The sequence below is a fragment of the Phyllostomus hastatus genome, unplaced genomic scaffold (genome assembly GCF_019186645.2).
Source record: "Phyllostomus hastatus isolate PE091 unplaced genomic scaffold, TTU_PhHast_1.1 phas_scaffold_114, whole genome shotgun sequence".
NCBI lineage: Eukaryota > Metazoa > Chordata > Mammalia > Chiroptera > Phyllostomidae > Phyllostomus > Phyllostomus hastatus.
The window spans coordinates 10,684,274-10,712,072 of NW_025334006.1; the positions used below are offsets into that span (position 1 = coordinate 10,684,274).

At 46.9% G+C, this 27,799-nt stretch overlaps 1 protein-coding gene and 1 non-coding gene across 2 annotated transcripts in view; both read right to left on the reverse strand.

Moving 5' to 3' along the window:
• Positions 1-27,799, reverse strand: part of SND1 (staphylococcal nuclease and tudor domain containing 1) — a 416,128-nt gene that overhangs the window by 24,799 nt on the left and 363,530 nt on the right. The window lies entirely within an intron of this gene.
• On the reverse strand, positions 13,001-13,208 carry LOC123829863. The gene has a single exon (XR_006787669.1). It is a non-coding gene; the product is annotated as a small nucleolar RNA U3 (small nucleolar RNA).

The window sequence follows — 27,799 nt, forward strand, 5'->3', positions numbered from 1 at the left end:
AACAACCCTCCACATATACCGACGTCTGGGTAGTGACATGTCCCCCCACCCTGGGGGAAGCTGGCACCATCTTTACCCGTCAGTCAATATGGAACTCCCTCACCCCCATGCCTCCAAGTATGCAAGTCCCTCAGGACAAAGGACCTGATGGTCTTGCCACCCAAGCCTACGCCTTTCACCCCCGACCCTGCGCCCCACGAGGCACGTTCTCTCCCAGGAGAACATATCACTAATAAACTCTGCAACAGACTTGCTGATCTGTAATTCTTTACCACGTCAGCAGAAGAACCGAGTTTTCCCCATAACAGGACCAGCTCTGCCTCTCCTGGACCGAGTGTGTCACCTGCCCTCCCAGCTCAGTTTCTTCATGTGTAAATGGGTTTCTGAGATTCTCTCTGCTCAGAATTTTCTAAGGTTAGGGTGGGGGATGGGGGGCACTGGTGGTGGACCAGTGTGACCAGCAGTTGACGAGAGAAGGGCAAGTGGGGAAGCCCCACACTATAATCGCCAAGTCCTGTACAACTTGTAGAGACGTGGGGAGCGGATAGAAGAAAAAGGCACTCCAGCCTCTTCGAAACCCAAGTATCCCATCCAGAGCTTTCTGCAAGACCGCTAGTAGCGGTCCAGAGCAATCAGAGTGCAACTGAGACTCCTCTCCTGCCACACAGCAGTAGCCACACCATGCAGCTGGCTCTCCCACCATCACTGATGCTGCACGACGGCTGTGGTGTGCTGCCACAGTGGAGCTGCAAACTTGAAGAAACACCTCACTTTAATGAAGTAGCAGCTTAACACAGCCAATGTGTCCCCTCTACTCCTGGCCATGTGCAGGAACACCAATGTCTTTCAGAGTTGATGAACATTATTAACACGAAGCAATTAATAATGTAACACCCTGGCAGCGAGTGGAGAGGCAGTGCCAAGGAAATGCCTCCTGGGTCCCTGTAGGTGTCAGCTGCCAGTGGGGAACAAGAATCTTCCCTGTGCTCCTGGGGCAGCAGGGCTCCAGTCCCCATCAGCACCTCTCCTCCTAATCCTGCATCACCTCCAGGCCACATGACTCGTAAGTCCAACCCACATAGCTGCTTGCTCTCCAGAAAACCTCTTTTCTGTCATCCATGTGCTGGCCCGAGCCAAAGCCGTAGGAATGCCTGTAAATCAGGCCTGGGTTGGCAGTGGCAAGAAGGGTCAAGAAGCTCCTGGAAATTGAGGGAAAGCCAGAGCAGAGAGCCAGGTGGCTCAGGGTATCATTCTCTCCTTGAATGCCTCAGGGATGAGGGGTGGGGGACAGCTTCTGGTCCTGCCTGAGGCAGAGAAGCAGCCAAGGCCATAAGCATCCTAAGTCTGCTGGTAAACGCAAACCTGCTGACTCTGGGCCTTTGCGAGCGGTAACACAGTTTACAAACTGATGCAACCTGTTCCTTTGGTGCAGACAATGAGGAAAAGCAGACTGTTCATCTTCCCAGGAAAATCAGGGGCTGGTGGCTGGAAGGAAATTTAACTCTCTCTTCCCTGAGGTTCATGCAGGGAATGTGGTTGTATCCGGGGGCCCTCATTCTGCCCCTACCCCCTGTGTAGGGTACCACCGTTGGCAGCCTTTTCCACAGGTTTCCTCAGCCCAAGGCAGACCTGCCTGGAGCACACCTGCCCAGCTCCTCCGCATGTTTCCGGGCTGACGTGCAGAAGAGCAGCGCCAGCCAATAAGGGCAGTGAGGACTGGCTTTCATCAGGTGCCTCCAGGCAGCATTCTTTACCTCAACCAGCTACCTTCTCCCAGAGAACTTCAGGCTGTACTGCAAGTCCCCTATAGGGACTGAGCTAGGGTGACAAGGTGGTTGGCCTTTTTTTGGTCACGAGAAATCAGTGGGTATGGCCGACCTATGGAGTAACGGTATGAGGTTATCAAATTTCTGAGCTGGTCTGAAAGACCAAACGGTGTCCAAGCGGGTCAAGTTTGAATGCCGGTTTCTTCTTCGCAGGCACTTTTATCTTCCTGGTCCCATGGCCTGCTCTGAGGACAGGTGCACTCTGCTCTGTGGATTCCAACTCTCAGGCTTCTTTCCCTGGATGGCTGTGGGTTTCTATGGAGAACCCACAGCCTGCCTTTAAAGAGCACTTACGCTGGCACCATGATTCCTTTCCCTTCTACCGCTACCCTGGCTCTAGGTGGCACCCTCTTGGGCTGCCTCAGGCACCTATTTCCATCAGTCATGAGACAGAGAACTTCCGTTATGAGCACACCAATTCCCTTTTCCACCAGCACCTACCCCTTTCCACAGGTATCTCGCCTGTCTTAGAAAGCCAGGCTTTGACTTTGCATCCCAGCAGACTTTTTCTCTACCCAGAGTGTGCTGTCCAAACCTCCCTCTCACTTCTCGGTCCTAAGTGGCTGGTTGCTGCTGTTGATATTCCAACGTAACGACCACTTCAAAGGTCACTTGGGACCTCTTAATTGCCATTTTAATAATTTCTTCTAAGGTTTCATTATTTTTGACCTTTTGAATGATCTGACGAAAGTTAGCACCCACCTTCAACTTTGAAACTTTTTTAGGCCTCTGTGATTCCCAATTTGACTTTTTCCTTTCTGCTCTTAGTTTCAATTGTAAATTCCTTCCCACCAACACGCCCCTTGAATATGGATATTCCCCAGGGGGCCACTTTAAGCTGTAGACAGTCCCCACATTTCACAGCTCTCCGAGTTAAATGACACCACAACGTCTATTTCCAGTTCATACCTCTCTTCAGAATTCAACTCCACTCGATAAATTTTAAATATAACACGTCTATCTGCTGTCTTCACTATAAAACCTGCTATTCCAACTGCATTTCTTATCCCAGCTGGTAGCACGAGAAGCTTCGGAATCATCCTTGACTCCTTCTACACACACAGTCAATCCCCAGGTCACACTGATCTGCTTCCTAAATGCCTCTTCAATTCTTCCCCTCTTCCTGTCCTCACTGCCACTCCCTGAGCAGGGTGGGCCTTAGCTCTGGGTAACAATGTCCTCGTGGGCACCAGCCACCAGCCTTGCCTCTTCCTAAAGGTCCCTTCACAATGCTGCCAAGTGTGGCTCACCACAGGCAGTTTAGCATAGTGTTAACACAGGCCCTAAAGCAAGAGCTCCTGGGTTCAACTCCTTACTACCCTGAGTTGGGTTTTTGATCTCTCTGGCTCTATGATTTTCCTATTTGTCAAAGGGGCATAATAATGGTAATTGCCCCAAAGGACTTACTGAAGAAAAATATGACTGATTCAAGTTAAACACTTTAGAAGAATCTGGCATACAGTAAGAGGTCAGTAAATGATGTTGTGGCTACTTTCTAAAAAATCCAAATCTGATCACCTTTCCTTTACTGAAATCTTTTCCTTGTTCTCTGCTGAAGTTCAAATTCCTCAGCACAGTACAGTATAAGGTCCTTATAACTGGGTACTTATGGTCTCAATTTCTCCCAGCTTGGTTCTCATCGTCGTGCTCCAGTTATGCCAAACCACCTCCAGCTCCACACATGTGACAAACTGTCCCGGGCCTCTGTGCGTGTCATTTCCTTTGGCGAGAATGCTTCTTCCTATTTGCATACCTCCACCCAACCCTTCCATTACAATTCTGCACAGATGTGGTTCCAGCATTCTATTACGCACCTAGGTAATGCTTTCCTCCACAGCATTTGTTGATGCCACTTTTAACTACACTACTGTAATAGGCATTTATTAATGGTAACAATATCTATGTGCCATTTATTACCCTATTAATGGCACAGAGCAGACAGTCAAGAGATGAAGAAAGGTGAAAAAGGTCTCAGATTCTCCAGATCACTGGCAGTAACCTTGGAGAAGGAAGTTCCTGGGACAGAAAACTGTCTGGAGAAATCCCATGGCACCAAAGTGACTAGAGAAGGCCTCTTTCAAGGTGTCACTGCTAAGGTGGCAGGGCTGTCCCATAGTTGCCCCTGCCAGAGCAGGCTCACTTACAGGAACCCAAAGGGGCAGAAGCCAGCTTCAGTCAGTGCAGCCGACACTGATGACTTAGAGGCACCCGGATGCCGTGGGCAGCAGGGGCTGCTCTGCGGTTGGCTTTGCCTGTGCTGAGTGTAACTGGTGCGAGGACGGATTCCTCTGCTCACCCAGGCACGCGCGCAGGCAGCAGCTGTGTATGTCTCCCTCCGGTCTCTGACACATCCACCCCTCCCGGCCACCCTCCCTCAGCCAGGAAGTGGTAAAGAACACACACAGACGTGAGACAGCTAGGGCAAGAGCTCCCAGAACAGGACAGGACCCCAGACCTCAGTCTAGTGCTTAATCCTTTACATGGGTTAGATGTGCCGGTCAGACCACAGTCACCTGAATGAATATCTGAGCACAGGGCTGAGAGAGCCTAAGTTTCCCACTGGTACTGGAGGGTCCCGGGCCGTTCTAGCAGAACAGCAAAACCTTTAAGGAGAGGCAACTGCTGTTGGGTTTGAGGTAATCTGGGTTATAGACTGGGAGCCAACGCCTGGCTAAGTCACTTCGGAGTTCTCAGACCTGGGCTATGGCCACAGGGGCCACTCAAAAGCTGTCAGGATGGGACAGGAATGTCCTATGTTGGGGAAAAGGAGACACAGAGCTCTTCTCTTTCACTATGACCTGGTCTCTTGGCAAAAGGGACACAGATACCAATACCTGTTGCAGGCCAGAAAAAGGCATCAGAGAGAAGAACCTGAACAAATAGAAATTCTGTACTTACATCTAGACACCAGGCAATTTACATGCGTTATTAAACTAAATACAAGAAACAGCAAACAATTTTAACACACGGAAAGCCAGTCGTTCCGGAATAATGCTAGATCAACTGTATGACACAGCCGACAGCAGCAAGACGATGAAGGAGCACTCTCACCAGAGGGGGAGGAGGACTCCTCACCTCTCATCATCAGCCCCGTGTCATACCTGGGCTCCTCTTATTAAACCCGCACTCCTGCACTCATGTGCACCCTTCCTTACCCCCACCCTGCCTTCACTTGCCAAGCAGGAAGCCTGCCATGGGCCTGCAATCCTCACTGAACCGTGCACGTGAAGGTGGTGCAGTAGGCTGCCAGGAGCCCTGCTAATCTACATCCTGGAACAGGCCACGGAGAGAGTCCTGTCCTTTCTCCTCATTCCTCTAAGAAACTACCCTTAGGGCCAGTAGAGAGATTTGGGCATTTTGAGGGTATAGGGGCTCAGAACAGACCTTCCCAAGATGTGCTACTTTGGCATGTGAATTCTTCTGAGATGAAGGCAGTCAAGATCCTGCAGGCTCACAAGAAACTTCTACTGCCCCCTTTAAAGGATTTAAACTGGGGGTCTTACCCATAACAAGAGATAGCACCAGAAATAACTTATGACTGCTCTGTGGGATAGGGCAAAGATCTAATCACTGAACATCTACTCTTACTGTTTTGTGAATGACTTTCCTCCCCTCAGAAGCCACACGGTGTCTTACCTCATCCTTAGCTCAAATGCCACATATACCTTATCTTTCTGTCACTGAACCACGTGTGTGTGTGGGGTCTCTGACTCTCTCATGTATGTGGGATTCCTATATATATCTATGTAATTAAATTTGGTTATTTCTCTTGTTGATGTCATCTGTCTCATGCAGATTTAATTGTCAGATCACCTGAAAGAACCTAGGAGAATAGAGAAAAGCTTCTTTCTCCCCAGCAGGGGACTCTGCTCAGGCCTGATGCGCATTCCCGAACTTCTACAAACCTATGCCAACATGGCAAGGAACATGTAACACCCTTTGAGATGATGCAGAGCCCCCGCAACAGTCTTTGAGTTCTAGCAGTGCCAGTGGCTGAGGGCTATGTACGCTCATCCTCCTGTCACATGGGAAAACTGGATGTTTGCTCAGTATGACCTGGAGGGCCAGTAATTTCTCAGGCCAGCCATTATAAGGTCTGGGACATACAGCTGAGATAAGATACATGCAACACACCAGAGGCCAGATCGGCCTGGCTAGTGAAGCTGTTCCCTGCCCTCTTCTGTGGGTGCAGGTTGGAAATCCTCACTGCTGATTTGTTATTACTGATGATAATTGAAGTATCACACTGCTTACACTGTCAGAGTGAAGCTCTCACATGTCAGAGTCCTCCAAACTCCCCGAGCAGGGCTGGCGTTAGTGCCCAGAGAAACATGGGGAGCGATGGGTGTGGGCGGCATGGGCATTTGCACTGCACTGGGCCACGTTCTCTCTTCTTCCTCTATTCTACCCACTGCCCACGGCACGGGCTCCCGATGTTCTTTGGTGGCCTAGTACCCAGCTCCTCAAAGTTCTCAAAGCTACTGGAGTAAGATCACAGACAAAAGAGGGAGAAATATTCATGGTAAGAAAGGACATTTTGTAGGATGGGTCAGCAGCTTGGTTGTCAACACAACTCTGCCCATCCTCTTGACAGCAGCCAGGGTCCCATTAACCACGATTATTTCTCTCATTCCCATTTCAACCAAATGTCCCAAATGCAATTCAGCTAAACAAGGTTCCAGTAGCTAGTGGGTAGCCCCTCAACCCTACTATCTGACAAGGCTGATTCTGCCCTGTTCTTGGCAGGCAGTAGCTGTCCTGTGTCTCTAAAATAAGGCCAGATGGCCTTACTTGTCCATCTCTACCTTCCAATTTGGTTGCAATAAACAGAAATCCATTGACACCTGCCCTCTGTTCCATGGGGGGGCAGAGTTCCCCCAAAGTAGGCATGTTCTGAAATGGAGATAGGAAATGAAGATGCTCAGTATCTCTGGCTAAGATTTCCCAGAAGTCATAATTAAGTCCCTTTGACTTTAAGGGAGGCACAGGGAGCCTCACCCTCGCCTAAGCCTGGCTGCCTGTTCAAGGATCTTCTGACAGAGGGTAGCTTGGCTGCAAGCACTGCTGTCAGTGCACCTCCCCTCATGACAGACTTCCTGCTACCGTGCCCTCTGAAAAAAGCTTCGAGACTCCTGCCCCCACCCTGCCACTCGGTGTAAATACCATTTAAGCAATTTGATTTCTTTTAATGCTATTCTGAGGTGCTCTCAATTGCCCACTGCTCCCTGCGCTGCTGCCCGGAGCCAGTGGGCAGGATAATGCAGAGTAGGGAGGGCAGAAGCTGCAGAAAGGAAGGGAAAGGCCAGCCACGTTCTCTCTTTCAAGCAGGTACTCCAGGGACACCACAAGGGGGATGGGAAGAGAAGGAAGGGCTAAGAAGAGATTCTTAGCATCTTCTGTCTCCTCAAAGAGAAAGTATATGAGATGGTGCTTACACCCCTCCATTTCACCAACTTCATTTCCTTCAAGTCCCCTTCAAGGACCTCTGCCCTGGTCTAGATGATCCGCCTGGCATGTGAGCTGTCCAACCCCCTTCCTGTAGGCCTGCCAGTTCCTGAGGCGACAATCCTGCACCACGGTTGCAAAAGCCAGATAAGCAATAGCTCCTGCTCTGCCAGATGCAGAGGTGGCAGAGCTCACTCACACTCAGAGATGTGTCTCTTCATTTACCAGTAAAGGAATGCTAAGGCATCCCTCACCCCTTCAGGATGTTTCTGCTCAAGAGTGCAGAATGAAAACATGTGAAGCTGTTTGTAAGAGGCAACCCCATACCACTTTTTTCTTCCAGGAAGCCTTCTGTGATTCTTGTTCTTAACAAAGAACTCCATTATCTTAGTGTTCATGTCCTTTCCTGAATCAACTTGTTCTCATTATTCCACTGTCTTTCAGTTATGCCCTCCATATGAGGTTGTTTGCTGGTTTCTTGGATGCCACCCTGCGGTTCCTATAGCCTATGCACAAGCGGCAGGATTCTAGGCAGCACCGGAAGATGCTTGAAGGAGGAAGATCCTGGGCCACTGGGAGAGGCGGTGCTTGGCACGGCTCTTTTGTTTCTGGGCAGTACCTTCCACACGGCTGCATTCCTGGTGGCTATCCAGAACTTCCCTAACAGAGACAGCTTCCAAGACCAGGTGGATAGCAAAAAATGCAGGTTAAAGTTACAACAGAGTACAGCGTGCCCTGCAAGGGGAGATCTTTGTGGTTTAGCCTTATGTCTCTAGGAAGATATAGCAGGGTGGAAGGACGACCAGGGATGACCAGTGGAGCAAGAGGGCTCTGCAGTTTTCTACTTCTACATCTGAAGGAAAAGGCCAATAGTTCCTATTACAGGGAAGAGGGAAGGGAATTAACATTTATTGAGTACCTGCTGTGTGCCACACACTGAATTAGGTTCCCAGACTGCATATTGCCTTAGTTAATCCTCACAACCATTTTGTGAAGTGGTTATTTTTAGTCTCATTTTATTGATAAGGAAAGGAGGTTCACAGAGATTAAAGAACTTAAGCAAGGTCATGTGGTAAGTAGAGAAGCCAGAATTTGAACATGGTCCTGTTTACTTACAGAGACTGGCTCTTGGCATTGGGAGAATCACCCCCAGATGTCAAAGAGTTCTCTGAAGCTCTGACCCGGGGAGCAGAAGGCCCATAGGAGCTCAGAGTGGGGCACGGAGGCATGCTGAGAGAGGCCAGGAAGTGGACCTGGGAGAGATACGTCTTCCTGCTGGCCCAGGCTGCTCTGCTTTTGGACCAAGGGGTGATGTGTCAGTACAAAGGAAGAAAGTCATTAAGAAAGCTGAGATTTCCCTCTGCACAGATTTGCCTGAGCTGGTTTCCCCAATGATCCCACGCTGAGCACTCCAGTTAGCAGTGTTCTGGGCTCATTACCCTCTGGGACTCATTGCATCTATTCTCTGCTGGCTGTTCGGCATGAGCCCAGCCCCAGGAACTCATCACCTCTCTGCCTGCCTGGGAGAGCCACCAGCTGCAACCCCTTCTCTTGGGTGTGGTCAGGCTAGGGTACCTCCTTGCCGTGAGGTCAGATTGCACCACTCCTATCTCATTCTGTCCCTGCTGCCCCCGACTCTGCAGAAGAATGCTACAGCAAACACCCTGAGAGGGGCTCTAATTTCTGAAGTTCAAACCTCTGAAGCTACGGGGGTACCTTTAGATCCCAGTCGTGGGAACATCAGACGCACCGAGATGACAAGAACCAGGGAAAATGGAGAGTTTCCATGAGGTGGGAGGGTGTGGCCCACAGGCTATAGAGAAGGTAGAGAACATGGCCTACCTTCCTTCCTCCCAACCCCCCTTGTGGATCTGCCTTTTTATATTTAAAACATTTTTTAAAAATCCTCACCTGAGGACATGTTTATTGATTTTAGAGAGAGCGAAGGGGGCAGGGGGAGAGAGAGAGAAATATTGATGGGTTGCTTTCCGTATGTGTCCTGACCTGGGACTGAACCCGCAACCTTCTGGTGTACGGAATGATGCTCCTCCAATCAACTGAGCCACCTTGCCAGGGCAATCTGCCTTTTTAATCCTCTTACCAAAACAAAATCCTTCTGGCTTCCCCAGCTGAAAACTGAGTTTATTGTTGAAAAGCCCAGAGAATTCACCACTGTGAATATCAAGATATTTAAAACTCATAACCATCCTGCAGGCCACAGATCAGGCAGCTATCCATCCTATTAGAATAACTCAACACTGCTGATGTTTATCTTATTAAACTAAATAGGTAAGAAAGCCTTTCCCCACATCACAAATACTGTGTGTGTAGTTTTCTGCTCACCTTTCTGACTACATTCATCGGCTCGTTTTCTCTGTTGAAGTCGGCCTCAGAATTACAAACTGCTGAGCGACAGCAGAAGTTTTAAATTAAGCATTCATGGGCGGAGGTGAGCCTGGGAAATGATGGCAGGTCTCGAGGCAGGCAGGGAAGATTTAGTGCCTGGTGTGTGTGTGAGGAAAGCTGAGGCTCATCGATGAGTCTGGATCAAGTCAGGGATGGAGGAACGAGGGGGAGGAGGCAAAGAAAGACGGCCAAGGAGAAGAAATTTAAAAGCTCTCTGATTAAAGGGCCAGACATGCTGCATGACAAGATGAAAATTATTGGTGACTTTGAACCACGGCTAATGCCCACCTCCACGCAAGGCATAAATACCTGCTGTGCAGAAAGCGTGTGTGTGAGGTGGGGGCCTCGGGAGAACAGTCAGCCAGGTGCTTGTGCCTCTCCCCACTTCTCTTTGGACACCAACAGGTGCATGACTCTACCTCGTCCAGCTAGTTCTGTATTACAAGGCACTTACCCTAGGTGTGGGACAGCAGAGATTGTATTATTATTAAGGCTGGTCTTGAGGTAGCCCAGGGCAGAACTCACATCCTCTCAACCCCAGTCTGTCTCTGGACACGCAACCACCTCTCTACTCCCTGTCCCTAGAGGGCCATGGAGAAGGCCCTGAGGCCTGTGGTCTACGGAGCACTGAACAAAGGCATGTGTATGTCGCTGCTGTTGTTGCTACAACCGACTGCTGTGTGGGTCCTTCATTCAGCCCCAGAAAGGAGGCCGAGGGCTGAAGATGACTTACTGACAGGGCTTTAACCATGACCAGTGGTGCAGGGAAGACTGGTGGCAGCAGGTGCAGCTCTCCGGGGTCCTGCCCCCTGCACCATCGATCCCCTTTACCTTGGTTTACTTTTATTGCAGAGCGGCTCCTGTGTGTGAGCCACAACGCTGTGACTGCTGTAGTCCACAGGCCTGGGTTGGGGAGAGCTCAGCTTGCTGATGTAGGGCAGCCTGGGGCCAGGAGGCCCAAGCAGGGGGCTGATTCCCACCAGCACATCCCTAGAGGGTAGTACCAGAGAATCCTTCCCATGTTTGAAAGGCTCTCTGAGGACCAGTGAAAGAGTGAGCCAGTCCCAAACTCTGGCTCCTCCCTAGTTTCCTGTTCACCTAGGATCTCCATCCTCTGCCTGCTGGTTTTGCACCGCCCCTCCCCCCATTTTCTCAGCTTGCTCTGTTCTACACTCTGGCTCTTGGGCTGACCTCCTTCCTCCACCCTCCAGACATCCACTTCTGTCTTTTGATCAATTTTGTGTTCCAATCTTCTAGCTGGTGGGAGAAAAAATACTACCTTCCAAAGCGACTGGCCCCCTGCAACATTTCTGACACCAGTAAGTCACTCAGATCCCTGATGGAGGGCAGGCAAAAGGGACAGAATTAGCTGGCACAACCTGAGGTGGGCAACAGGGTAGAGTTTACTTAAGAGTCAGCTACCTTGGGAAATGGAAGGGCTGCAGTGGCTGAGGGTTAGAGAAGGTCTTCTTGAAGATTCAGGTGCAGGCTTGTATGGGGTAAAAGAGGTTTTCAGGAGAGGAAAGAGAAACGTCTAGCTGACTTCCTCCCAGGCACAGGGTGACAGGGCTTTTCACAGCCCCTAATGGTTTACAAACATAGAACCTTTGCCAACATTTGTTCTTGTCAATTTGAAAGCCTTAAACCCTCTAATTACCTGTCTAATGAAACCTTCTAAAGAGACTCTTCTCCACCAATTGTCTGCAACACACTTATTTAATCTGGTCACACTCTAACTAAAATACAATTGCAAAATTTTAAATTAATTCCTTTTGATTTATGTGCTATTTTATAGCAATCAATTAAAAAAATCATGTGTCAATTCTGTCTGCACTAAACCAGCACTGTCCATACAGCAGCCAGATGCTCTAAATTGGAAGTTCCTCAAGGGTCGGGGCTGGTACTGGTCTCTTCACATCATTCTACTGACCGTAATTCTCTGTCCCACGGGACCCGTCAATGTAACACCAAGTCCCAGGGGAACTAATTTTCAAGGCACAAAAGCAGGGTGGGATATATAAGAATGACATTCCAGACAGAGCCCATTGGGCTAGGCTTTGGACGGGAGATGAATTCCGTCTGATTTCTCTTGACGGGCGACCTGTGTTCGGCGAACAGCCTGGCAAGTGGCTGTCACTCTGATGCTGAGCTCTGACAGGCATCGATCAGGCTGCAGCGTGAGGAAGCAGATACACACAGGGCCTTGTCAACATACTCAGCTTGGAAGGTAGGATGGCAACGCCCCCCTCAGTGGCTGCTGCTGGAAGACTGCACCGATAGGGAAAAGGAGACAGTGCAGAGCCTCCTCAAAATACCCTTTCCTGAGTGGGAAGACAAGCTGTGGCAATGAAGGGGCGTCAGAAAGGGGAGGAGGGCCAGATCTAACCTTGACAGACAGGCTGCCAGGTTGAGAGCTTGTTCAAGGCACTGAGACAAGCAAGTCGGGGCACTAGGCGACGGCGGGCATAAATGGCCTGTAATCTGTGAGCCGAGCAGAAGAAAGGGCTCTTGGCAGCTCTGGCCCTCTCTCCCTTCCCAGCAGCTTTCGGAAAGCCTGATGCTGCCCTCGGAAAGCCGGAGGGAATTACAGAACACCCCATCTGAACTAAAGGTCATCTTGGTCACCTTCCTTCCTTACACCTCCAGGAGATGATCAGCTTCTCTCCAAATGTTCCGTAACAGGGAGCTCTCCACCCAAGAGTCCATTTCACTGTTAGAAAGCCCTCTCTCAAGTTAAAACCCACCCACTTATACTTCTATCTACTGGTCTAAGTTTTGTAGTCTAGAGCAATTTGGAATAAATGGGATTCCTTTTTCTTATTTACCAGTAGGTAACATTGGGAAAGTTGGCTCTGAGGGCTGCTTTTGAGGATTACGTGAGAAAAGATTAGTTTATGAGCGACTAACACAGGGTTTAACAAAAGTAAGCCCATGAACAGTGTGTGTTCCCTGTCTCCACCCTCTATGTAACAGCCGTTCATATCAGTCATGTTTTCTCTGGCCTCTCCTTCCAGCCCCCGTGGTTCCCGTTACACTTGGACCTGGCTCCCAGTCTGTACCACCCGGCCCCTTCTGAGGAACGCTCTTCCATTTGTCAAGGACTCTCTACAAACACACCCCTCACTACTGATCACAATACCCCAGATGTTCCTCAAGCAGAGCAGAATAATTACCTCGTTCCTCTATACTATTTCTTTATTAATGTAATTTTTATCAGTCACTTCACATGGTTGTTGGTGTACAGTCTGTAGTAAACAAACTGGGGTAATTTTCAAGTGAACGGCTGTCAAGCTAGGTCACCCTCTTGTAATTTTTTTTTTTTTGCCACTCTGTGTTCTCCCCTCTTTCTCTTCCAAAAGAAGAGAAGAACGATCACCAGTGGCTATTGGCAGTTGCAAAACAACACCAAAAGCCGGCTTCACGCTCAGGAGAGAACACTGCGCCTCCTCCTCGTGGTTTCGGGTGCTCTGCACGTTCAGAGAAACTTCTCTAGTAAAGAACTAAAGAAATGATCCCTGAAAGTATAGTCTTATGTGTAACCTTTTTTTTTTTTTAAACTTAAACACAGGACTTGGCATTTATTACAACTGGTAAATTACATTTCACATCTTAAGTTGCAGCCCATCTTTCTCAGTACTTATATAAAATATTCTGAAACTTGATTTTTTATTTTAAGAGAACAGTCTTGTTCATCTCAAATGTGGTAAGTGTGCCTTCTGGGCCTCTGCCTAAATGTTAGGAAGGGCAGACAGATCCGCCTGGGGCAGAAACTTAAATCTGTACTGTGGTTCCCAGATGTCCTGTGTGTGAGGATGTGGTGAATGCTGATGGAAAGGAAAACCCTCTCGTGGGAGACTGCGGGACGCTCTGCAGGCAGAGCACACAGGCAGAACCTTGGAGACCCACACCCCTCCTCTTTCGGATTTACTGGACTGGAGGCTTTCAGGTAAGTGAAGCTCCTGCCCTTTACATGGACAGGCATGGATCTGAGGGAAGAGTCTATGGTAAAAATGGAGATAAGGCAGAGAAGAGCTTAGAAACATCTAGGAAATGATGTTCTCCCTCAGCACGGGAGGGCTGACCTGGCTCCGTCGCCTCCTAAAGCCCCTCATCTTTGCAGCTTTGCCTGTCTTTTTGGAACAATGGTTCTCTCAAATAATTACAGAATCTCTCTGGGGAAGGCTGACTGGGTCACAGGTAGACAGCTGTGGGAATGCAGAGAAGGATCTGGGCAACAGCACATAAACTGCATTTGCAGGCTACATGATAAATGGAAGAGGGATTTGGGCCCAAAGACCAGGGGAAAATGGAGGGAGGGAGGGAGGACCAAAAAAATCAGCAGGAAACTGAGGTGGAAGCGAGCTTTTCTCACAGGGTGTCCTGACGGGAAGACCTCTGGGCATCTGAGGGGCTTGTGGGATTTGCTCGAGGCCCAGCTGCCCCTGGATTTTTACATGGCAATAAGTCCTCCTTCTGGATGGTTTCGCAGCAGTGATTCCATTGCTACAGCGCAGTAGCTGAACTGCCCGACTTGGTGAGGGCAAACTCGTAGAGGCTTTCTCTTCTGGGTAGGAGAGCTGTAAGGCTGAGTTCTTTGGGGAAAGGGCTAAGAAGAATGATGAGGTGTGGACTCCCATCATACTTTACAGGACCCTCTGGGTCACACTGAATCTGTGTGCAAATGACATAAAGATGGACTTAGGATTGCCCGAAAATACTATTTTTTGCCAAAATTCTTGGTCTCTGCAGGGGCATTCAAACAGAATAACCCTCCACATACAAAAAGAGGAAGGAGAAAAAGAAAAGGGTGAACTGGATAAATATCTTTCTGTTAACTTCTCTCCTACATACATGTATGTGCACACATACACATCAGCTCTTGGTTCAGCTTATAAATACAGATGGGGCCTGAGGGTGTCTGCCAGGGGTACAGGGTGCCCCTGAGGTCGATTCTTCCTGACACACAGTGCAGGGATCTCTGGGAAGCCTAACCTATGTGTGTGTTAACCCCACTTCCTTGGTGCCAGTCAAGTTTTCATTTGATGAATCTCAGATATCAGCACAGGACCTCGTTCACATTCATGTCCCCTCCAGAGAACTACTATTCCCCTGACTGCACCATTCTGCCCCTTCCTATAACTTGGGGCTCTCTAGGGACTTTCCTCCCGTAAGTCTACTTATGAGTATCACCCCCATTTTACAGATGAGGAAACTGAAGATTAAAACGTTAAGTGTCTTAGATTTAAGGCCATGCAGCCAGTGACAGGACCAGAATTCAAGAGTAGGTCTCTGACTCCTAAGTCCACACTGCCCAGCATCACACCATCCTGCTGCATTACAGGTCATTAAGACTCAAGGCTCAAGTCTTCTGGCCTCAACAGAGGCTAGAGGTGATGGGTGGTTACAACCACGGTGGAGTTAAGGCAAGGAGAACGGAACTGGTGGGCCCTGTGTCAGGATCGCACCTGAAGTCCCAGCTGCTTGTCTTGGAGGAACATGGAGAGTTTGGAGGAACAGCAACGTTGGGGGGGGGGGTGGCGGCAAGAAGAATGAGGGCTGGAAGTGAAAAGCACAGAGCAGCCAGGCCTAGTTTCTTTTATGCAGAGTAGAAAGAGAAAACTTTGTAGGGAACTTGGCAGAGAGACAGATCAATCACTGAGCCCTCTATAGTATTATGAAACTCAGACCTGGATAGAAAGGGAAGAATGAAAAAATCCGGGCATTGAAATGACGCTGGTTTTGTTCCTGTAAGGGTAACCAAAAAGGGGGTGAAGAGCAAAGACTGGGGAGGGGGCAGACTCTTGGGCAGAGGTTCTGGCCCCACTTCTACAACAAGAATGACTATAGGGCCAAACTATCTGGGGCTGCTTAGGAGGAGCTCTAAGAGGCTTTGAAATCCTGTTAACCTTCCCCAAAGGTCATGCTCTCCAGTACAGAGACAGACAGACAGACAGACAAATACTCATGCTAAGTAGTTGCAAGAAGGAACTACAAACCAGAGAGAGGATTCTCTACCAACCCAAAGTGCATGAAGTGTACTAAGGCGGTAGAGTGGGCCGAAGGTGGCACACAGCAGAGTGATTGATGTTTATGTGCGAACGGAAGATCTCCTAGAGCAGCCGGTTACACACACATTCTGCACTGATTGATGGTGCCCATCTCCTAAGTGCTTTCTGCTTTCTCGTCCCCGTGTAAAACCTGGTCCCAGCAGCTCTCTCACACCCATGCAGTGGGCCAGGCCACCCCTGGAAGCTGTTTTCAGCGGCGACACCTTCTTTCCTTCCCTCCCATCCCAAGGCTGTTAACAAACAGCCTGCGTGTTTCCCCAGTTCATCCCACTCCTTCCAATCAGTGCTAATTGAACCACTTAACTCAAGACAATAACATTTGTCGTTTTAAACCATTAGGAAAACCGTCTCAGCTGAGGCGTTACGCACGAGGCCTGCTGGGGGATGGTAGTGCACACTCACACACAAACATGCCCACAAAGCTCACTCAACATGTAAACATGCACGTAATTAACAGTTCCAGGAGAAATTTTGCTAGTGTTAGCCTGTCTTTCTCAACCAGGTTTCTTCAATTTAAACAAAACAAAACAAAACAAAACACTGCCAGTTCTAATTCAGGCCCTGGAAATGGCAGCTGTGGTCTCACTCTCCCCACTCTGAACTTCTGCCTCTTGTGTTCCCCAAGGTCCAGGAAAAAAGAGACATGCAGACCTCAGCTCCAACCACACCTGGCAACTAGAATCTTTGTGGAAGGGACAGGAGAAAGGGGACAAGGAAGAAGTACTCCCCCCGAATGCTCTCGAGGTTCCTTCTCGACTCCTCTGACATTAGATAAAGGAGAGGTCCACAGGGCACAAATATTTGACATCCCCAGAAAGACCATCCTTCCCTTCCCTACAGCTTCAACAGAAGCCCTAAAAAAGCCCCCAAGAGTGAGAAGAGAGGGCTCATTCTTGGTGCTGTGCCTGTGGGGCCTTGGTGAGGAAGAGTGAGACGAAGAAGAGTCACAGGGAAAAGGGGAAATGTTGACAAGTGAGGAAAGGGAAAGAAGACAGTAGGAGCAGAAGGTGGGAGGGAGACCCCAGACCGATTTTAACACTGTGGGCAGAAAGAAGAAAATGTATTTTTAGAGTGACGTTAAGATAATGAGTGAAAGTAGCTCAGGGCAGGGGACAGGCCCCTGGATTCTAATCTTAACTCTGCTACTACTTTACACCAGTGCAATTTCAAGGTAAGACCCCTTCACTTCTTTGGGTGTCTTCTCATCTCTAGCCATGGGATGGTATCAATTTCTGAGCGTCCTTCTAGCTCTCAGACATCCCGAGTCCAGTCCTTGGCTCTGTATCCTGAAGCTGCTCCGCTCCTGTGGGGACCAGGGCCAAACACGCTCTGGTTCAGTCCCCTGTTGTGTACCCTTTAGGGACTCTACTCAACTACTTTGTCTCTTTTTGAGTTTTGGGGTTGAGCCAACAGGGGCTACCTCTTCTGCTATGGGGTTTCTTAGACTGATGCCTTCTCCCTTAAAGTCCCATTGAGTAACATCAATTAACCAATATCATTTGGGTAAGCCATGTCAATGAACCAGTTGTTGTTGGATCACAGAGGACAGAAGAGATGCTGTTAGAAAAGAGACAGACAAACGCTGGTCTGATCTTTAGAAAGTGGAAAAGAGAACAGAACAAAGAAAAGCAAAGGGTGAACTCCATGAACCACAGGCTGTTGTTGAAACATAGTTTAGGAGCTGGCAGAAAGCCAGAGATCATTATGAGATGATAGGTGCTCATGAAAAATTATTCAGACTAACCTAATTTCCTTTGTAGGTGAGATCACTAGTCCGTAAGATGAGGAGACTCTTGTAAACCTGCTTTCCCCAAGGGACTGAACTTTGTGTCAATAACAGAGCACAGAATGACAACTACAGAGTTATTTTCTTTTCAACTCCTTTGATTAAGTTAATGAGAAAGTCTAGGCTTACTGCTAATCTGTCTTTACCGCATCTTTAACAACAACAACAACAAAGGGAGACCTCAGGCTCAGAGCCTTGTAGGCAAGTAAGATGCAGCGAGAATTCAGTAACAATATTCTGTATTCTCTGTACTTATTTTTAAGGTTTCCTTTTATTTATGGTAAACGGTACATTTCCATTTTAAAATAATTAATTTCAGAAAGAAAAATAATTAATTACAGAGTCAAGAAAAAATTAAGGAAGTAGTAGTAGTATAGGGGGCACTTGGATTTGGCAACAGCACATAGATGGCATACGAGTACCTGAAGCGTGGGGGACAGCGCTCCACATTAAAGCAGCGGGACAACAGCAGGGAAGGAACCACTTGGCTGCCTGAGCCTATGGGCACTTCTAGGGAAAGGCCCGTTGTTGCCCACTCAACAGCCATTATTTCCCCTTCTCCCTGCGGGCAGGTCTCCATCATATTGCCTTGTGAAATTCGTATGTAACTCAGGAAAATGCTGACTGGTCTAAGTTACTTTTTGTGCCACGATCTCTCTGGCAATTGAGGGAAACATAGGGACCCCCTTCACAGAATACCTATTTTTTATTGAAGCATAAATGACATATAATATTAGTTTTAGGTGTAAAACATGATTCAGTATTTGTATATATTGTGTGTTTTTGAGTATATAAATTAAAATATATAAGATCACAAAAGAAACCAATTATACTGAAAGTTATTAAAATATTTTTAAAAACCCACCCAAATCAGGATACAATATATGTGCTTCTTTATGCTAAATATATGTGATTCAACATGCTGAATACCAAGATCTAGTAGTAGGTCTAAAAACTGTAATTTCAAAGCAGTGTTAAGAGCAAACAATATTTTGGATTTCCTACAACTACTATGAGGTAATATGACAACATCTGTGATTTTCCTTGGCGATAAAGTCATGGATATACTAGCTTACCTATGATTTGTGGCTTACATTCATATTCAAAGGAGATGCTAAATTTGAGTTAGAGGGTAATAAAAATAAAGATATAATTTTTTCTGCATCCAAATTCAAGGACCCTATGAATCCCTGTGATCGGCCAATCTCCTCCCTAGTCCCACATAAAGGTTTAGGAGCGTCTTCCAAATCTGCATAATAAGATGTAAGAGGAAGTCAGGTGGGAGGCATGTGGAAAATTATTTTTTTTTTGAACAAGAAACGTTACCTCTCCTTGCCTTTGGAGATTGGTGTATAAGCATGCAATGCCTGGAGCTATGGCAACCACTCTGTAGTCAAGATAGACACTTGTGAGTATGCTGAGAGAATGTCAGAACAGAAAAGATGGGAAGAACAAAGGTGTCTAATTCTGACCCTGGGGCCACATTTTAGTTAAACCCGCACTGGAGCTGCCCTACTTTGGAACTTAAAAAAAAAATTTTTTTTTAATTTATTTCTTTAGAGAGAGGGGGGAAGGTAGGGAAAAAAAAGAGGGAGAGAAACATGGATGTGAGAGAGAAACATCGATCAGTTGCCTCTCATACAACCCTTAGCCAGGGACCAGGCCCACAACCCAGCCGTGTGCCCTGACTGGGAATCGAACTGGTGACTTCTTTTCCAAAGTTGTATGTCTTTTTTAACCTCTGTTAACAAAACTAGGTAACTGGATCCTCTAATATTTCTGAATAACAAGGGTTGCTCTGTGTCCCAAGCCCATCTTTGCCCCCTTTTCAGTCTCTTGGGCTCCTTACTGCAGAGCAGGAGAGCTGTCTGATGAGAACTGACAAGATGAATGTCATAGGCACTGCTGATGATAGGACAGCTCTTAGCCAAGGATGCCACCCAGGACTTCAGTTTAGAGCTCTATTCAGAATACAATAATGGGGTGGAGAGAAGGAAGAGGCAGTGTTTGTGAAAAGTTGATTGAAAAAAGTGGGCCCTAGTGATCCAACATAGTTGTGAAGTCCAGAGACAGCCAGAAAATCTAGGTTTCCTGGTTTTTAGCTGATTCTGATCTATCAGGGCTAGGTATTACCACTCCAATTCTGACCCCTCCTGCCTCCCCCATTAGCCCACATCTACTGCTAGCTTCCATTCTATCAACAAATTTCTCAACTCACAGGCATAAACCTGATAGAAAGCTTCAAGAAGATATCAGACCCTATAATTATAATCTCTGCTAATCCTATAATCGGAAGCTAAACCCAGGACACAAGTAGATTTGCAAAATAAAGATTTTAGAAATTCAAATGGCATTAGCAGGGCACAAAGATAAATGTACACAATGACTACATGAGACCCATCAGTACAGAAAGATACATTCCTTCCACTCTGCAGGAACCACATGGAATAAAAAACGACGGAATAGGAAAATGTTATTTATGCCTCCGAGGATGAAAGCAAAGCCATTTCGAACCCCTTCTCAAAGGTTCTTTAAATTTTAAAGTTTTGGGGGTAAGAGTGAGAGGAGGAATAAAAGGTGGAGAAGAAGACAAGCCTCTTTCTTCATTCTAAACATCCTTTTTATTATCTCCTTTGGGGAAAAAACAGTGAATGATTTCAGTCAGGTGAGAGCAAGGAAGGGAGAATTTTTAAAATAAGCATGTTGCACACGCACAGGACACATGCAGAAAATTCCTAGGCTTTCTCTTCATGAGCCTGCCTGTCCCCACTTGTGGATGTGATGAGTAAACCTTTCAGAGTCACACACCAGGGCCACAAAGCTCCTTGACTATATTCAGGTGAGAGGTAAAGAATCTGCAAACCACGAGTACCAGTGACCCAAGGGTGGCAGGCGGGCACTGGAGACGGGAGGTGGACTTGGGAAATACGTTCCTTCAGTCAGAGGGGAATATTTCCTTTGGATTTCTTCTTTTCCAAGTTATCCAGATGTGACAGCACTGAGTCTGGGGGTGAGCCCCCAAGTGAGGCAATGACCCTGTTCCTTTTGGAGCACCGAATGTTCCTTAGAAGAAGCTGCATACAGGCCAGTGCAGGCAACCCCACTCTGCTGGCTTCTGGCCCCGGACACAGCCTCTCTAAAGTCCCTAGTCCTTCCTTGAGGCTTCTAAAATAAAATGAAAAAAAGTATTTGTCTGATTACCTTGTCCTATTTAATGAATACGTTTTAGAAAGTACTGCAAGGTTTAGTATAGGTATACTATTTATGATAGACTAAATATGGACTACTATTTATTTTGAACATAGTTTTGCTCAAAGAGTTGGACATTAATATATTCAAAACAATGAGGGCAAATGAGAGACAAAGGAGGTTTTAACCCTGGCAGAGATGAAGCTGGCAGGGGAAACCCAGCAGCACTGAGATGAGGACAGGGAGAACTGGTGTCACCTTCGAGAACACGGGCCACATGATGAGACAAAATTCAGTCAACCTCTTGGCTTCTCTCACAAAGAGGTGCAGCCTAGCGCTGACTGGTGTGGCTCAGCTGGGTTGGGCGTCGTCCCACGGACCAAAAGGAGGCCAGCTCGATTCCCAGTCTGGGTTGTGGGCCAGGTGCCTGGTTTGGGGGGTGCAAGAGGCAACTGATCTACATTTCTCTCACGCACTGATGTTTTATCCCACCCTTCCCCTCTCTCTCTCTCTCTCTCTCTTAAAAAAGAAAAAGGGAGATGCATCCTAACATGGCAATGATGTTTGAGGGCCAAAGACTAAGACCCATCTTACCCCTCGCCTGACAGTGCCACTGTCCTCTGGGCTCACATGTGAGGCTTTAGAAAATTCTTCAACACTTACTTATTTTCCTTTCCAGAAAATAGTATTTATTTGTTCACTGAAGAGAGTCAAAGTTGTGTGTTTAGAAAACTCATTAATAACGACATTCTTAAAGAGGTGGACTCAAACACAAGCTGGCCGGGAGCCAACTCCTTAAGCAGCGCCGCAAACGACGCAGGGCTGCTGATGGTGTTGAAGGCCAGAAGTGGTCTCAGCCTGCTATCAGCGTGGGTGCATCTCTTGGCTTCAATTTGATAGAAGAATTTTATGCTGCAGCTCCCTGAGGTATGGGACCAGAGAGTCACATTTCTGTTCCTCTTCAGACAATAGGAGCAAAAGACAGCTTTCACTCTTAGGAAATTGAAAAGGCTCAGGTGAACAGAGCCTGCTGGCTGGAAGAGAGGGACTAGTCCAGCAGGGTGTTAGACAGGGGTTACATCCTTCTCTCTGAGGTCTCCACTACAGAGAATTAGAATGTCCCCGATTCGTTGGTTGGTTGGTCTTTTCATATTCATATCTCTCTTTTTCACTTGCTGTCTCACATGCATACACACGCCTCTTCTGAACAGATCCCAGGGACTGGCATTTGGAGGCAGACTGCCAGAAGCCAAGGCAGGAAGGATGGAGCCTAAGCTGCTCTGTGTGCCTGGGATCCCAAGATGGTCTCTTCCTGGGTAGGGATCCCCAAGGGCTCAGTGCCAGCTCCAAAACACCACCAAGTTGCTGGGCCAGAGAGGCCAGTTGTTGGGGGATAGGGGCTAAGAGGACAGCCCTTGTCCAGCCCACAGACTGCTCACTTATACAAAGAACCCTTTCGGAGTTATTGGCTGGCAGGGCTCCTCAGACTTTTTTTTTTTTCAGGGTTTGTGCACTGCATACAAATCCAGCAGTCTCCTGGCTGTCATACAAACTGGCCCTGTCACCAAGAAAGTGATACAGAATGCGGGCCCCTCTCGCTCATCTGCCAATATCCAGGCATCATGGTGGAGACTCCCAGATTCACAGCTGGTAGCCCCACAAAAGCTGGGACTTCAGCACCCCTTATCAGGAGCAGAGTGGTTTCAGTCTGGCATCCCTTGGAGAAATAGTTTAAAGTAGACCTACAGGATCCTGAGAACACATTGCTTAGCATTCCTAGCTGATAGAGAGGCAACAACTGAGATAGAATTCACAGACAGGGGGTGGTGTCTGGGGTAAGGGAGAATGAGGTTCAAAGCAGTCACGTTATCCTTGTGTAAAAACAAACAGATTTACCTCTCAGTTCTGGCCAAGCCCAGAACTGGGTGTGAGAGAGACGGTAAGTCAAAGAATATGAATGTGAATACGCCAACTAACAAATTGGGGAATTCTAAATTCTAATTCTACTCTGATAGAGTAAGTCACATCTAAAAACATGGAGCAAGACCTGGTCCACGTGGCTCACTTGGTGGGCCACGTCCGGCAGACGGAAAGTTTGCGGCTTCTGTTCCTGGTTAGGGCACATACGAGAGGCCATTTGGTGTTTCTTACATTGATGTTTCTCTCCTTCACTCTCTCCCTCCCTTCTCCCCTCTCTAAAGTCAGTCAGCGTGTCCTCGGGTGAGGATACAAAACAAAATAAAACAAAAAACACAGAGCAAGAGCAGGCTGAAGGCTGAGTAGATCTAAGTCCTGAAGAAGCCCATGTCATAGTGAGAAAGGAAAGCAGCATCCAGGAACCTGGGTGTCCGCCAACCCACCCATCGGTCGTTAGATGACTCACAGGGAAGCTGGTGGTGTGAGCTCCTGGCTGGCATCCTGGTGTTCCCAATGCTGCACTCCCCTCCACTTCTAAGGGTGAAGAGCCTGCAGTTTTGCTCAAGGATGAGGTGGGGAGAGGATGCAATTAAGAGACAAAATTCAAGCCCACGTTTCCATTATGGGTCCTCCAATTCTCCCTATGAAACGTCTTAGATGAGACAGATGAATCCATATTACTAGGCCAGTGCTGAACGATGGACCTATGACAACTCTAGGCATTGCTGAAGCTGGCAGCAGAGGCCAATCCACAGAGAAACTTTACAGCAGATCAAGGAGGCTGGCAGAGAGTAGGCAGTGACAACATGGCACCACTCTACAAACCACGGGGACTCGAATGGCTTGGAGGCCATAAAAAAGATGCAAGAAGAAACTGCAGAAAAGGACACAACAGGTTTCCAGACACACTGAACAGATTAAAAACATGGAGAAAGTTCCAAGATGAATATATGTCATAAATTCAGTCAGAAATTCCCCAGGGTAAGTATAAAAAGTATGTTCCCATCTCATTCACACTTTTGAAACTGTAAAATTTTCTCTGAAGCAGTGAGTTGCTCAGTAAGGGGCCCTAGAATATTGCCAGAACAGCCCCTAAGCCACGTGACTTAAAAAAAAAATATGTGTGACACACCCATGGTTGAAGAAAGTGGAGTCACAGCCTGAGGAAACATCTTCCCTCAGGGCAAAAGGGCAAGTCAGTGACGAAGCTGGAGAAGGACCCAGGTGGCCTGGACTCCCAGGAGGACTTTTTCTACACAGCTGTTTGCTTTGGCTTCCCCTGAATGCTTTAAATTAAGAATTTGTTGATGGAATTGTTTGTTCTTTCATCATGCAAAATAGAGATGAGGACCCGGGACAGAAGCTCTGGGCTCCGCTCACTGCCCAGCCGGACCTCAGGCACTCAGTGGGGTATTTATAGCCGCCTTTAAATTTACCCAGCTCTCCATAAAGCCAGGTAATGGGGCGCCCTTTACTGCTGCTAGTGGTGATTGTCCTAACATTCTTTAATTAGCAAAAAGCGTTGGCACAGCCACTTCAGAGCACTTGATCTTACTGTCCTGGTGTTCCCTATTTCAGGCTCAACAGCCCCCACTCCCTCGGGAGAACATGCACTTTAGCGAATTTGAAAATGAAGGCATATGCATACGCGAGCACCTGTCCTCACTCCCCTCCTTCCTCACATATCCACAACTGCTAAGAACCTGCGAGCCTCTACGATACCTCCATAAAACTCACTCCCAAATCTGTCAGCAAGGGGCTAGGAATTCTAAAAATTTAGGATTAGAGAAACTCATTAATTTTCCCAGTGTTAAAAAAAAAGCTGGTAATTTTTCATCTATCTTTGAAGATTCAGAGAGTAGGGCTAGGGCCATCGATATACCAACAAGGGAGGACTGAGCTGTAACTCACATGGGCCAAACAACAGCCCCTTTTCCTCTGAAATACTTAATTCACTACTATGGTCTAGGTATTGGACACAGATGGGAAGGGCCCCTGCTTTCATGGGGGTGTGCAATACATAAACACAGATGGCGGTAAGTAAAATAAGAAAATAAAGCTGGGAGATGTGACTGTGACCAGTGGGGCTATTTTAGATGGGGTAATCAAAAAAGTCTCTCTAGACCTGCTCAAGAAAGAGCCAAACTACCTAAAGATGTGGGGGAAGGATACTCCAGGTTGAGGAGAGAGCAAAGACCCTGATGGGGTGAACCAGCTTAAAAGTGTTCCAAGAGAAGAAAGAAGAGCAGTGTAGCTGAAGTGTAGGAAGTGAGGAGGAAGGTGATGAAATATGAGGGCACAGGCACAAGAAAGGCATGATGGCTTAGGGCCGATGGTCCATGGTAAGCGATTATGTTATTGCTTGAATTATGAAGGGAAGACAATGGAGTATTTTAAGCAAATCAATAACATTATCTGATATAATGTCACAAAGATCACTTTGGTGGCTGTGGAGAATAGACTGTAGAGGGCAAGAATAAAAAACTCATGCCTTGAATAGGTTAATTTTTTAGTTTTTAATGAATGTTCTGTGGTTATATAAGATGTTAATATGAAAAGTTGGGTGAAAGGTACATGGGAACTATTTTTTGACCTGTAAGTCTATAATTATCTCAAAATTAACTGTTAAAAACAACAACAAAAAAACCCTACCTTGTATCTTGAATGAAGAATTGAGAAGTCTATGTTAGGTGCAATATCAAGACCAGATAAGTCCAGAAAAAATAATAGTAATGAAAAAATGGATTCTCAATAATTGAGATAATTGGATAATTTTAGCCAATAATTTGGATCAACTATTTCCTTTCTACACTAGTTTCCATATTAGAGAGTAACAGCTGCTACCACTATTACTACTTGTTAAGACTGACTGATTTTCCTTACTTCTAGTCCAATAACATCACCAAATAAGTACAATTAATACCACTTTACACATGAATCTGATGCTTAAAGTAACACACATACACAGTATGCAAGAGGCAGAACCAGGATTTGAACCCATGTTTCTGATTCCAGAGTACTCTCATGACCACCACCATGGTATAATGCCTACTGGCACTCTCCCTCCTTCCCCCACCCACCTTATGTAACATATTTTGTAGGACTCAAGGGAAAAAATATTTGGGCTCCCCCCAACCAAAACAGGAATAAACTTATACATATACATGTGTGTGTATAACTGCAGGCATGGACCCACAAATAAAGAACAGATATATGTTGGAAATACCTGAAAAGACAATCTTACTCATAACTATACCTGCTGGGCTCTGATCTTGAGGTCTTTACCTCCAGTGAGCATGAAGTTCAACATTTCTGAACAGTCAAGCCAAATTTTATAGCAGTGCCAAAAGGTACTTCTATTAGTATTACTGGTAAATGCTTAGATGTTACCAACTCTTTGGGATGTAAAGGCCATGTAAAGAAAGAGTAAGAAAATTACCAAGAAAAGACATCAAGTTTTCACAAAGATGGTGCCCAAAGCCAAGAAGGAAGCCCCTGCCCCTTCCAAAGCTGAAGCCAAGGCAAGGGTTTGGAAGGCAAAGAAAGCAAAGAAAGCCATGCTAAACGGTGTCCACAGCCACACAAAAAAAGAATATCTGCATGTTACCCACCTTCCAGAGGCCTAAGACACTGTGGCTCTGGAGGCAGCCTGAATATCCTCGGAACAGCGCCCCCCGGAGGAACAAGCTTGACCACTAGGCCATCGTCAAATTCCCAGACTACTGAGTTAGCCGTGAAAAAGACAGAAAACAATACACTTGTGTTTATTGTGGATGTCAAGGCCAACGAGCACCAGATCACACAGACTGTGAAGAAGCTCTACAAACACTGATGAGGCCAAAGTCAACACCTTGATCACGCCTCATGGGGAAAAGAACTCATGTTCAACTGGCCCCAGCCTATGATGCTTTAGATGTTGCTCAGAAAATTGGGATCATCTAAACTGCGTCCAGCTGGCTAATTCTAAATATAAAAATTTTATACTAAAAAAAGAGAAGAAATCAAGAGAAGCAAAAAGAAAATAACAGGAAGCAGATTTCTCTAGTTTGTCTGGTCAGCCTGTCCCCTTCACTTAGCTCATATGATGTTTCCTAAGGCTATGCTGATTGAGGGATACTTTCCCTTCCCAATGGGAAGATCTAGTGGCCACATAGCTCACAGCACAGGTACGTGGGATCACCTGTTGGTTGTCAGATGTACCTTTCCCTTTCTCTCCTTCTTAGGTGTACATCACAACATCACAGTGGTTTAGAATTTGGGTGCTAGACAGACGAGATCAAAACCTGGCTTTGTCACTGCAGCAGGATGAATGACTGAAAGACATATTTACATCTTAATCCTGAAACCTATGAATGTCACCCAATTTGAAAAAAAGTCTTTGTAGAGGTAATTAAGGATCTTATGATGACATCATCCTGGAATATCTAGGTGGGCCCTAAATCTAATGACAAGTGTCCTCATAAGTGACAAAGAGGAAAGGGACAGAAGTCAACATGACCATGGAGGCAGAGATTGAAGTCATGTGGCCACAAGTCTAGGAAGGCGGACAACCACTAGAAACTGGAAGTGGCAAGAGGCAAGAAACAGATTCTCTCCTGGGATCCTTGCAGGGAGGGTAGCCTTGCCAGATTTTGCATTTTTGGACTCTAAAACTGTTAGGGAATAAATTTCTGATGTTTTTAAGCCACTAAATATGTGATAATTTGTTAAGACAGACTTAAGAAGCTAATACAGTCACTTGTTCTGTGATCCTGAGAAAGCTTCTCAAATTTATCTGCAAAATGGGGAATCTAATTGTATCCACCTCACAGAGCTGTCATGGAGGTCAAATATGTGTAGGGACACTTTGCCCAGTGGCTATCAACTCCCCAGCAAATGCTGCTTTAACGTGACTAACGTTACTGCAACAAAAAAGCAACTGAAGAGGATAAACTAGAAGGGCCTGCAATGGGCCAGTGTACCTGCAGAGGTGAACATTTCCAAGGTTTCTGGCTGGGTTTCTTTGGTCTGTGTGATCATACTGGGGACTGTGGCTAGAACGGGCACCAAACTGACTATTCCAAAAGAGGAGGGAGTTGGGGGACTGGGAGAGTTCTCCCTTCACTCAGGTCCAGCAGTTCAGAAAGAAATTGTAAGCCCTGGGAAACCAGCTTCACAGAAGA